The 12,799-nt window shown below is 41.4% G+C and overlaps 1 protein-coding gene across 1 annotated transcript in view; it reads left to right on the top strand.

Annotated features, from left to right (window-relative positions):
- The window catches only part of NRXN3 (neurexin 3), a 1,025,935-nt gene that overhangs the window by 52,822 nt on the left and 960,314 nt on the right, over positions 1-12,799 (top strand). The gene's annotated exons all lie outside the window — the stretch shown is intronic.

Here is a 12,799-nt window from a genome sequence, read left to right on the forward strand (position 1 = left end):
AATTGCTTTGGGACCTGCTGAATGATCTTACTTTGTATTGCAAAGGGAAGAGGGATTTGAGTGTTTCTACATCGTTTAATACTATCTTTTAAAATTTGAGTCCGGAAGTTTTAAGTCATGCAAACCACATGGTGAGGTGTGTTTCAGGTTTTTTTTCCTTGGTCTTTAGCAGTGTGATGGTAATTAACTCTGTACGTACAAGAGACTTAAGTAAATCGACTGGAAATCCTGGTGTGAATTTGAGAATCTCATCACAGCATTTTTATGACATTTGAGTTTAAACACAACAGTGTAAGCTTAACCCAAAGATGAAACCTGGGCAAGAAGTGTCCAATCTCAAGGAACTGCTTCCCCCACCCCGCCCAATTTTGTCAAAATGGAAATACTTGTAATATTATCTTATCACAAATAGCATTTGTTTACTTCTTTTGGCAATGAAAACTGATTAACCAGAATTTAGTAGGTAGAATGTGAGAAGTGCTGAAAATAAAGTCCCTATACTGTTTATATGTAAGCAAAAAGCCCTACAGAAATACTATGTAAATACAGGTCTACATTTACATTATAGATGGGGAAGCAAACATGTTTTTATAGGAAGGGAAGGTTTGGAAAATAAACGTGACATCCATATATGCATTCATTTTAAGGTGCTATTAATGATAACAGAAAATTTGGCTTTATATCCAAATATTACAGTAATAGTACATGACCATTAGGTAGGAGGTGTGAGCCTTTGAAGTACTGAACACCAGCATTCTTCCTGTCTATTTACTCCGCGCTGATCAGGTCCGAACCAATAATGAGTCAGATCTGTTTTCTCTGTTTGAACCATGAGTTATGTGGAGCTGGAGAGAGTGCTGGGTGTGACCAGGCACTTTAGTAGCTGGGCTGCCAGGCCCAATCCTCAAACGCTTACAGAATAAACATACCTCACGTCTAAATGTCAGTTCCAAGTCATGGAAGACTGCAAGAGCCACACAGGCATGTGGACCCTGAAACATAAAGATATAAGTCTCTTTCTACTGCTGGGCTAATGGATCCAGACTGCACAGGGAGCTGCTCGAGACATCAACAACATATGGTTCTCGGTGAACATCTTGAGAAAATACTGTAAGTGAGCGAGGCTTCAATGTACCTGTGGGGCAATTGCGAGAGCTCTAATCAGGGCTCGGGTGGTGGAATTTCAGTGTTTCCTGGGTGGGTGGAGCAATATGAAGTCCATCTTCTAACAAATCCAGGGATATTTCTGTTGTAGACATCACGGATCAAGCAGTGCTATTGTTACCTTTTGAAGCCATGCGTCACCATTGCTGTTTGTTTCCTATAGTGATTCATCAGTTTCCAGCCCAACCTTCTATTAAGGGTGAGCAAAGAAGTTTGTCACGATGTACCTTTTTTAGTAAACATTTTTAACTCACTGTTAGCTGTGGTCTGTTCACTCACACAGAAGATGCCGTGCAGAGAACTTTTTCAATGGAACAAATGTATAGATTTCCAGAGTCATTACCTTTTCTGGTTCTTCAGTTTTCTCTTGTGTTACTTAATGGTGTATATGTGGTTTATGTTAGAATTTTATAATCAGCTTTGTTTTCTGCCTCCTTTATGCTGCAGCATTGGTGATTTCTGTGTGTTAAATGCTGTCACCCAAAAATGTTACCGTGTCTGTGCAGATTGTGAAAAGAAGGAGAAAAACAAAAGAAAAGCTGTTTAGTAAGTGGAAACAAGCAGACAAAGAAAAGTGGCGAGGAAACAAAATGAGAACCAAGTATAGTTACCTTTTTATCTGACTTTGAAAAATACAGCAAACTCCAAAGATGCTGTCTTTCAATTCTGTGAGTGTGACAGAACCTCCACTGATGAACAGTAGGATGTGGTGGGAATGGCAGACTGAATGCAGGTTCTTCCTGCCTGTGGCTTGATTGGCCATTAACCAACTTATATTTTGTTTGTTTGCTTTTTTCCCAAGAGATTGAGATGTTTGTTGTCAGAACTGTTCCCTTTCCTTTTGTTTCCTTATCCTGCCTCTGGATATTTGCAGAAGTAACATGATTATTTTATTTCCAGTCTCAGTTTTGAAAAAGATGTGCTTTTTCAACTGGCTATCAACAACTCCCTTTTGGGGGGGATCCTTAACTCCATTACAGTATTTACCAGTCTGTAGTCTGTGTGTGTATTTTCATTTCGTCACTGGAATTGGCTCTTTTACTGGGAACTGATGGGATCCAATCAATAACAACTTCTGTTTGAGCAGCTAAATGCAATATGTACCTTTTTAATAATGAGTTCTCTTGACAGCGTCCAGGCCATTACTTGGCTATTGACTGATACCTATGTCTGTAGATGGTAAAACCACAGCAAACTCCTTATTTCTCTGGCCACAGAATAAATAAATAAATAGAGAGGGGAACCTGCTGATCCCATACTGTGACGGAATGAAGCTCCATTTACAGTATTAGGAGTTACTGTAATGCAAAATGCAGTTCCAGTTATGGTGAACCTCAGCAGAGAACAACCATTCCATACTGAGACAAAACTGTAAATCCTGTCCAGAATGTGCCCTCAATGTGCAAAAAGATTTTTGGCTCTTAATGTGCACTCAGAGTTACCAAGATTGTGTCCATCATGGTAGCTACATGCTGAGATGGGTAGCTGAGCCGGTCATTGCTGGTCAATGAGAAGTACGATTTCTGTGTCTGAGTGTATACAGTGGGAGTGCAAATGTATGCACACTTCGGAAGGTTTGGCTATTTTGAATAAAATGTGATACTATTTTTATTGCAGTTGGAGTAAACTGGTTCATTGAATCTGGCAGCTCTGTAGGGTCCAAAGGATGGCTGATTTGAGTAGCAATTAATTTGTATGTTTCTGGGCAATAGTGGCATTAGACATGAAAACTGAAGTCAGAGACACTTTCCCCTCTAATAAACCTCATCAGTCTTTGTGGGATCAGGCTGCTGCCAAGACAATGAGGTTCCTGTAGAATTTGAGCAGCACAGATACATTCATGTCACTGGAAAAAAAAAAAAAAAAACAAAAAAACCAAACCAACAAAACCTTCCCCATGCAAATTTTGAAAACTGTGCTGCTATAGCAGCCCCATGAGCATGTTCATATCTGCTCATTCAGGATCACACTGTCTTCCTTAGTCAGGAAGAAATTCTCTCTTCCTCTAACATCACAGCATAGAGAGTTCACTAACGTGGACAGCGTGAGTGCAACATTGCATGTACAAGAGTATTTTGGCCCAAGACGTCACCACTCTCCCTAGGTCCCTTCTGGACTTTGTGAGGAAAGGTGAACAGAAGATGTGCTTAGAAATGACATTAACTCTGCTTGGAATTGCAGAACCAAGACGTTGATGTGATCACCAGCTTCACAAAGCACCATGCTGAAGCCTTTGTGTTGCCTGCAGGGGCTGTTTCTAAACGAAGCCTGAATAGGGGCCTGATTGCACCTCTTCCCTTGATTACAGAGCAAGATTTCCTGGGGATGCTGCCTGCTGAATGACAGAGAAGCCCGTTGCTCTGTAATTATCACACTTTTGACTGCAGCGGGAACATATTTTTCTGTAGCCCCTCAGCTTCGTTTTAAAGTGACAAGTTACTGCAGGATTTATCCTCCACCTGCCCCTTCGGAGCAACCGGGTTTTGGCTGCATCTAAAGGGACTGCCTAGCCTCACTTGCAATCACTGTATCTCCCTGCCAGCCACCCCAAACTTTGTAATACTGAGGCTTATTTGGCACTTTGCCATGAACCTGATGGGTACACTTAATTTGCATATGCATTTACATACATTTTGTAATCAGAAACAAATGAACATGACCATAATATATGCTTTCACTTGCATATTCTTTGATAGATGAATATAAATTGGTTGTTGTTGAATTCACCAGCAATAAACAGCTGCAGACCCTCCATTTGGTCTTGTGCTCTGCTGTTCTAGAGGACAGCGGGCAGTTCTGGGACACAGTCTGTGGGGGGCCCAGATCTTCACTCACCAGTGCAAAACTCTAAAATTGATGATCTCCAAGGACTGTGGAGTAAATATTGCAAGGGGCAAATCTGCTGCTTTATGCCAATTTTTACGCCCCAGCTCTGGCCATTGGGCGGCAGAAAGCTGGTAAGAACTCCACTCATAACTTAATTTTGCAGCAATTTGTTTTTCCCCATCTCTCTCTTGCTCATTCTTCCTGGTTTAAATTCCTTTGGTTGTATGTAAAATAGTAGTCTCTTTCCAGTCTGGTTGTAATTTTTTGATGCATTGCCAGATGAGCACCAGAAAAAGATGATGTGTTAAGATATTAATTAATGTTTATAAAGTGCTTTGAAACTCCAAAGTGCAGTTTAAGCACCATTTGTTATTCTTAATAATAAATATGAAAACTGAGCAGGAGCTGCAGAATTTCAATTTAGATCCTACATACCGCTTCACAGAAATGGCCTAGGACCCGTCTCCCCTCACTGAGCGTGGACTGCCTGCAGTTCCAAACCTAGCTGGATTTGTTTCGTACTCTCCCCTGCTTTTAATGCAGGGGAATCACAGGGAGATTACAGGCCCCTGTATGGAGTGTGTCATTGATTCAACCAGTCTAGCTGCAATACATGCTGACAGCTATATTCTTCTTGTTTCACTCTTCTGTATTATAGACGACCATGAGGCTACAATCCTTTTCTGCTTGATTGCAGATCAGCTGCAGACCTCAAGCAACAGACAAGTTATAGCCCTCAGTTAGGCAAAGCTTGGACATCTCCTCTGCTGAAATGAAGCAAATTGCAGGTTGGGTACAAAGGAGATCACCATTTGGCGTGAGGTGGAACTGGTGAAGAGTAAGAATAGTTTGTAGGCAAGAAGGAGCTGGGACTTGGGAAAAAAACCAGGATGAAAATGTTACTTGATACAAGAGTAAGCCATAGTTCATATAGGCTGCTTACAGCAGCTGTTCTGTCTTGGTTTTACCTGCCTGATAGTATAAGAGAATGGTTCTTGGCTATCAGGGGTAGATTTGAATGGGCTGAGTGAGCTGCTGGAGGACTAAATCTGGACACCAGCTTCCTTTGTCAGCCCATAGACCAGCTTGCTGGCTCCTGCTCTGTCCCAAAGTGTGCACAGCTAGGATCTAAACTGGATTTTTTTGGTTGTTACTGAATAAAGATTTAAATAAAAGTAACTAATAATAATTATGAAAGTAAGCAGAGCCAGAAATTTCTCTTTCCAACTTATGGTCAGGAGATAATTTTATTTCAGAAAGTATGTTTATTTTCCTTTGGTTTTGCCCTAAAAAGGGGAGAAAAAAAAAAAAGTTGATCTATTATTACTGTCCAGGCTTCTGCTGAGCTAGGCAGCCTGTCATGGAGGTCAATCAGCAGTAAATATAGCCCCAAGCAAGACAGCACATGCTGTAGCCTTGCTTTCATCCTTATTCCAGGATGGAGGTGTGCAGGTCATTTGCCACAGGGTGATTTTTGTTAAGTTTTGGTGGAAAATGGAGGAAGCTAATCCTCCCAGATGCCTTGAGGATGCTGGAAACTGCATGACACAGCTACAGGGAAAGAAGTGGAGGAGGAGCACATCTGTCCAGCACACCGTGGCACTACTCAGAGAAGATGAGCCTCTCTGCACGTCGACCTCAGCACTGAGTACCCCCCTGGTGCGGGAGAAGGTGGTAATCCATGTAATGAAATGGTAGAGCGGCCATCTGTCCTGGGCCACCTTCTGATTTCACTTCTTGTTCCTTTGCTGACCCCCTTTGAACTTGATACATAGCAAAGCTTCTTTCTCTTCCTATACAAAGCAAGGCAACTGCCATGTTATTGCTGTCCAGAGACAGCAGTGTGACTTTTGGGTGTATGTGTGTGTGTCTCCCACAATCCTTCATTGCAGACAGGCTCACTGCCATTGTAAACCTACCCTGCAGAGCAAAGCATTTGTCCTTCTGTCTGTGAACAGGTCCAGGAGCTGTCAGCTGGGTGCCAAACAGCCCAAGGGCTGAGAGAGGTAGATGTGGGGAGATAGGGAGAACTCTGGATGTCACAGACTACTTGAAGCAGAATTGGTTTGTATTTGAATGTGTTTGCTCTGAAATGGGGCTGGGACCTGAGTACACTGGATTCACATTCTGTGTTGCTGACAGTGTTGCCAGTCATTCTGTGTCAGCTGTCCATGCCCTGCCTGCATGTACACTTCTCGTTCCCTTATCCTGAGAGAAGACCAAGGTATAACATGTAAAGAAAGTGGACTGGAGCAGCAGAACATGGATGATCCGGTCATTAGAGCGTTGGTACCTAAGAGACTAATTTCCATTTCTGTCACAGGCTTCTTGCGTCCCTGGAGTGATTTGCTGGCAGACTAAAGGACTCAAGATTAAATCAACTGACCTTTCTTTGCAGGGGATATGTTACCCTCTGTGTCTCAGTTTCCATATTTGAAATATGTAGCCAGTGGAGCTTCCTGTACTCTAAGTATTAAGAATTCCATATGCTTCTGTATGACAGTGATAGAGGCATATAAATATCTTAGCAGGACAGGTAAATTATGATAATTCATGAGCACCCAGTAGGATGACCTGCTTTGATTGTCAGTTTTCCAGCTAGGCTTACAGTTAGAAATTAAGGTGTCTTTCCTAAGTGGCCGTATTTGAGGACCATTCCTCATCTTTCTTTTTAACTGAAATCTGCTGCTTTGTGCAGTGTCACACTATGAGTATTAGACCCTTCCCAGGCCAGGCTGGAGCTGTGCTGGTGAAGACATAGCCCAAGCTGCAGTGTAGCCTCTTCCCTGTTGGGTGACACAGAGCAGATGCTGCGCTGCAGGGTGCTGATAGGAGCAATGGGAGAAGGAGAGCTTTTGACTCTTTTTTTTTTTTTTTTTTTTGCACCTGTCCCATGTGCTCCACTGACTTCCCCCAAATGCCCTCTGTCATGAACCTCAGAGGCTGATCAGATGCTTTTCCTTGTGCGGTGACCGACCTCTGCCTACCTGTCTGCATTGGCCCTCTCCCTGCTGTGGCTGCTGGTTCCACCCTGTTCCTGTCACCCCCCATGCTCAAGACTTGTCTTGACTTGTGCTGTCAGGGAAAGCAAAGAAGGATGTAAAAGGCTACCAGAGCAGAAAGGCAGAGTTTATACTTCCTCTGTTCCTGTATGAATCATTGCATAAAAAACAGGACAATAAAGAAGAAAGCCCTCTGGGTTGTTTTTGAGTGTTTAATTAGCCCAAAGCTGGCAAGTGGTTCTAAGGCAGTGAAAGGGTAGGTAAAATCTTTCTTTTCCTGCTAACAGCTTATTAGATACAGCAGGTATATTTGTAGCTGGTCTGCAGTTTGCAATGTAGGCCAAGGAGGAAAGGTGTACATGGTGCCCAGGATTTTGCTCTGAGGTGTAATCTTCCTCCTCTTACTCGTGGAATTTGACCAGTAAAGTAACCTGAGTGAATCTAATGGACTGGGTTTGGCTCTCAGTATTTGACATAGACCTTTATCAGAAAGGAAGCAGCAGTTCATTGGTAGATACAGAAATTTGAGCTTCAATCTCTAATGCTGCTGGCAGGCCCTAGAGTTAGCTTGGCTGCTGCATTTATTCAGAAGCCTTTCTCAGACTGTGTAGTCTCTTGGGTGGATTTTCATTTCTTCTCAGTTTGTTGCCTTAGTACTTAAGAAAAATGACACTGTCTGAGTTTCCAAACCTCTGGTGTGCTTCCGCAGGCATGTGTTTGATTTTTGGGTCTTTCTTGCTGCTGCCATCCTGCCAGCTTGGCTTTCAGGGCCAGAGTGCCTCTCAGTACCTTTCTCCTCAAGGTAATATAGGAGAAATCCTTGGAGCTAAAGGCAGGTTTGTCCACCGAGGCTGGTCAGAAAGCACAGTTGAGGCAGAGATGGCTAGCAGAGATGAGAGTGGCTTGTGTTGTGATCTGCGAATTTCATAGCTCGGTGGTGTTTGCAGCTAAATTCCTTAAGCTCCTTTCTGTGTGTGGCTGAAAATATATTGCTTATATTCCCCAAAGGTTTTTGTTTTTTGGTTTTTTTTTTTGAATGGGGAAGAAGTGTATGGAATCATTCCTTAATAAATTGCTGTTAAAAAAAGAAGGGAAAAAAGAAAAAGGTGAGGCTTGCGAAGAGGAAAGGAGAAGGAAAGGAGATTAAATTGCTTGTCTAGGACTGCCTAAATGAAAAAGCTGGGAAAGTAGCCAGAATTCATGTGCTTTTTCTTCTGTCTTTTGCCCTTTCCTCTGTGGCTTCTGTGAGAGCTACCCTGGGACTCGGTGCAGTAGGAGGCAGGGGGCTGCGGAAGGGGACCACCCTGCATGATGCCTGCCAGACCTCTGGTGTACTTGGAAATATGTGTAGGTCCTTATTATTAACATAGTTTCAACTTTTAAGGAACATAACAGGAGATCAATGAACATAAAAAATATATGGATTAGCTATATTGCCATCGTGAAGCAGGAGTGTTGTTACATCTGTCAGGATAACCAGAGCTAGAGCTGTGTTTATATTAATGTTGAAGATGAGGCACAACTCATATGGGCATATCCAGCTGAAAATTTGCCAGCTCAGACACTGCTAGCTGTGTGATCTCAGCAGCTTGGAAGGTAGTCATCTGATGATAGTGGTATGGCTATAGGTTTATAGGTAGAAGACCCTCTGAGAAAACACTGGATGCTGCAGAAAATGGCAAAATCCTCTTTCTTCAGAGTTCCTCTACTGGGCACTCTGCTGTTGGAGATTTTATATTTTTTTTAATTTTATTTTTCATTGAAAAAAATCAAAAATTAGGTCTCTGATGATCAAATTGTGATTTAGGTTACTGGCTTAGCTATCTCCTCCTAAATTTTCTATTTTCCTTCATTAGTTATGCTGAAATGCTCAGCTGTGTCTCAACTGCACTAATGAACACTTCTACAACAAATTCCCAAACCTGCTGGTTCTGAAGAGATATGAGAAGTATATACCTATACACTTGATCTCTACTTCGCATCTTACATGTAAATGTATCTGCAAGGCAGTCTGTTTTTTGACTGCCCTATCTTTTGGCATGTTCAAATGAAAGACGTGTGAAGCAACAATTTGACCAGCTAAGACACATCAGAATAAGACAGCTTGGAAATGTTTTCCTTGTGAAAAAATGGTGCTTTCGTTCAAATCAAAATATTTAGTAAAAAATACTGATTTTGATGACAGTCTGCAGAAAAAGCAATTTATTTTTATTTTGTAGAATTTCTGGATTCTGACTTTGTTTAAGATGTAATCTATATCAATTGCACATATATTCCTAGCTTATTTTATAATTTACTGACATTATTGTCCCTAATCGGACCTACTACTGATGAGCTGCAATATATCACAAAAATGTTGAAGTGTTTTAAGGAAAGGGCATATGCTCCCACACTGACTAAAAAGCTCTAATGAAAACCCATGGACTGAACATCGCTGTGCTATGACTTTGGGAACTGTCAGGCCCGGAAGTGGAGGCAAAAGGAGACCTATGCATAGGTTAGACTTGACCAGAGAGGAGAACAGATTTCCAGCTCTCAGACAGCGAGCAGAGCCTGGAGCGCAGGTAGGGCAATGAGTCGGATCGATGCCCTTTGAAACCTCCCAGGAGGGAAGAGTGGTGTGAAGCACTGTTATCATTTAAGTTCATTGGAAGTGACAGATCTGTAGGTACTGCTGTTTGTCAAGAGCTCCACTAAAGGAAAGGCCTGAGGAATGATCTTGGGTGGACAGGACTTGGGTGGGTTGTTCCCCATTTGACTTCTTGATGTGCCAGTATTGTTGAACAGCGCAGTCTCTGAACAGTGACAGTGAAGGCAGCAAGGCTGCATCTATTAAAGAACTAGAGCTGCTGATTTGAGAGGCTGGGATTGTCGGCAGTTTGGACTTTAGCTTTTTAGTGTGTTGGATTGAACCCAAGTAGTTTGCAGTGTAGCTGGACCTGAGGACTGGGCAGTGGGCATTCCCAAAGAGCAGCATAACAAATACCTCTCTATGCAAGAAATGCTCTTTGAAATGCAGCCAGTCAAAACTGAGATTTGGGCTGGATGAGCAAGGCTCTGCCTGTGAAAATCACTGGGGAACTGCACTAGTATGGCATGACAACCGTTCTTGAGCTCTGGGATGTTTTCCCTGTCATTGCGCTGCCAGCATGGTGACTCCCAGTTTGCCTGAGGCGAAAGATAGCTAAACCAAGGTACTAAGTAACAGATCCTGTATCTCGGGAGAACAATTGGCTGTGATTTCAGACCTCATTTGTCAATGGTGTTTAATTATAGCCCGGCTACCACTTACAGTGGAGGTCACTGCTCTGTTGTAGGTCTATTTAATGCTCCCTCTGGCCTTAAAAATCTATGAATCTATATCCCACTATTTGGGGGCATTTGTAACAGTCTCCACTGGTTTTCTTCCAGAGCTGAAATTGCTTAAGTTTGCTCTTGGTTACTTGAAAAAACGTTGTTGTTGGAAAGCTGACTAAAACAATTTAAGCCACTTTTCAGGTCTGGGACTGAAACAAAATGGAAGTTTCATCTGTTTCAGTTTCTAGCCTTACACTAGCCCAATTGTTTTTTCCTTGTGAACAGCTGGCTGACTGCTGCAGGGTGGGCACAGGAGCTATCTGAACTTGTAGACACAGTGTCATTAATGAGCTGTTCTGTAGAAAATACATCAAATGTACAGATCATTGTATAAAATGTTTTCTTGAACATCTGGTCACATAAATAATATTCAACTTAAAATTAACCTCATACAGCAAATGAGGCATACAGGCAAAGCCTTCATTCATACTGATGAAAGATGTGCTTAACTAAGAACTAAATGCAAATCTATTTAGATTTGTTGATCTTGTCAGTTTAAAAAATACTACTTTTTAAGTCCCATTTTGAAAAGTGATTCAGACACCTTGGAGCCTTGTGACTGGATAAGGCTTCTAAATAGCAATTTTGATCATTTTACCTTCATATTGTATTTATTTCCATCCTTTTTCACCTCTAAAGATTCAGCCCAAAGAACACATTTCTGTTTAAAATTCTTTCTTTGCCTGTGTTCACTTTTAATAATTCTAATGATCTGGTACTGAACTAAAACCAAGGCCATTCAAATGTTCTTTAAAACTGAATGAAGAAGGAAAATTATTTGCAAAAATCCTGCTTTAATGTGATGTTAAAGTTGTGAATTTCAGAATTAAATGGTAGTACCTGCTACAATCAAAATGCCACATGGCATCCATTTAAATGTGCTTCAGGCATCCTGCACTTGAATTGTGTGCAAGGCAGGAAAATAAAAGAGCTAAAATGCTGTCAGGTTAATAATAAATTGTGCATACATGTGGCACATTTCATCAGAGTATTCCTAAGCATCTCACAACTACTGATAAATCAGTCAGCCTTCACATCACTCTACCACACTGTGAAATGCATGTTATCTCCATTTTACTGATGGCAAAACTGAGAGGCAAACAGAATGTGAATTATTGAAGGGTATCGAGTCAGAAGCTGCCTGAGGTGGGATTGGAATCCAGAATGCTAAATCCTAAGTATTAAACAATATAGTAGTTTATCTAGTTTCATCCAAGTGTGCTAGAAAAGCTGCAAAATACCATGGTTTACATTGAATGTGAAGCTAAAAAGGGGGCTTTGGATTTTAGGGATTCTTACAAAATTTCAGCTGATTGAAATTCAAATAAAGACCTCTTTTTATTCCATCTGGTGGAATGGATTGTCCATATCCAAGAAGTTCTGCCCTTTGTGGCTGTTGTCCCATAACTTTGTCAGCTGAAACCATATTGAACCAGCTTGTTCCTTTCTCTTGCCAGTGCGCTGCACTATTTGGGCTATGCTTTATGGATTCCTCTGTTTAGTGTTGGTTTATAGTCATTAACAACAAAAAATAGATTTGTAGCAATAAACATTTTAGCTGGTTTTACCCATATGTGGTTTACGTGCTCTTCAATACAACTTTTCAAAACAGGGAAGAGAAGATCTGGTTCTTTTAAATGTTTCCAGTAGAGAGAGGTTTATGATTTCACCAAAAATACCAAAATGAAACACTAATTGCAAGGCTTTGCTTTATTGAACATCCCCTTGGATGGAAGGTGACAGGAGAAAGTGTAATGAGGTCTTACATTTCCCCTCCCTTCTTCATTTCTGCAAACTTGCCAAGGTGATGCTCTCATGTAAGCTTTTCCTGCCTAGCATTCATTGTTGATATGGACAATGAGTTTTACTGGAAACTTTGCTCCAAAGCGGAGTGACTCCAACGAACCACTGAAGGCAGGACTCTTATGTGTTGGGCTTCCAGCTAAGAGATACGTCTGATTTTTATAGAAGGTTGTTCATATGTGATGGAGACAGAAGAGTTTTTGATTGGACTTCTTCTATTTTGTTTGGTTATTTTGAGAGAAGACCACATGGAAAAATGAATTCTTGAAAAGACCTGGGCTTCTTATCTTTGCTCTCTTTGAGCAGCTTAAAAAGAATATTTTAGAAGAGTTCTTTCTTCTGTGTCTGTTGCCCAAAAATCTCCTCTTTAGACACTGAAAATGGTTCCAGTATGTCCCATTTCTAGTGTTGCTTTTGAAAACAAAGTTGCCTGGAAAACAACAGGCACCCAAGTGAGCAGAAAGTTCTGCATGGAATGAAGATGGTGGCAGATGGAACACGATGACCTTGTGCTTATTCTGGAAACAATAACATAATGAGAAGACTTAAGTAGAGGCTCTTAGCCCAAAAGTGCTCTCTTATTTTCTGTGTAATTATGACATACTGCATTTAACTATACTGTCCTCCAACAGATACTTTTTTTTACT

Source organism: Grus americana, chromosome 5 (assembly GCF_028858705.1).
Source record: "Grus americana isolate bGruAme1 chromosome 5, bGruAme1.mat, whole genome shotgun sequence".
Classification (NCBI taxonomy): Eukaryota; Metazoa; Chordata; class Aves; order Gruiformes; family Gruidae; genus Grus; species Grus americana.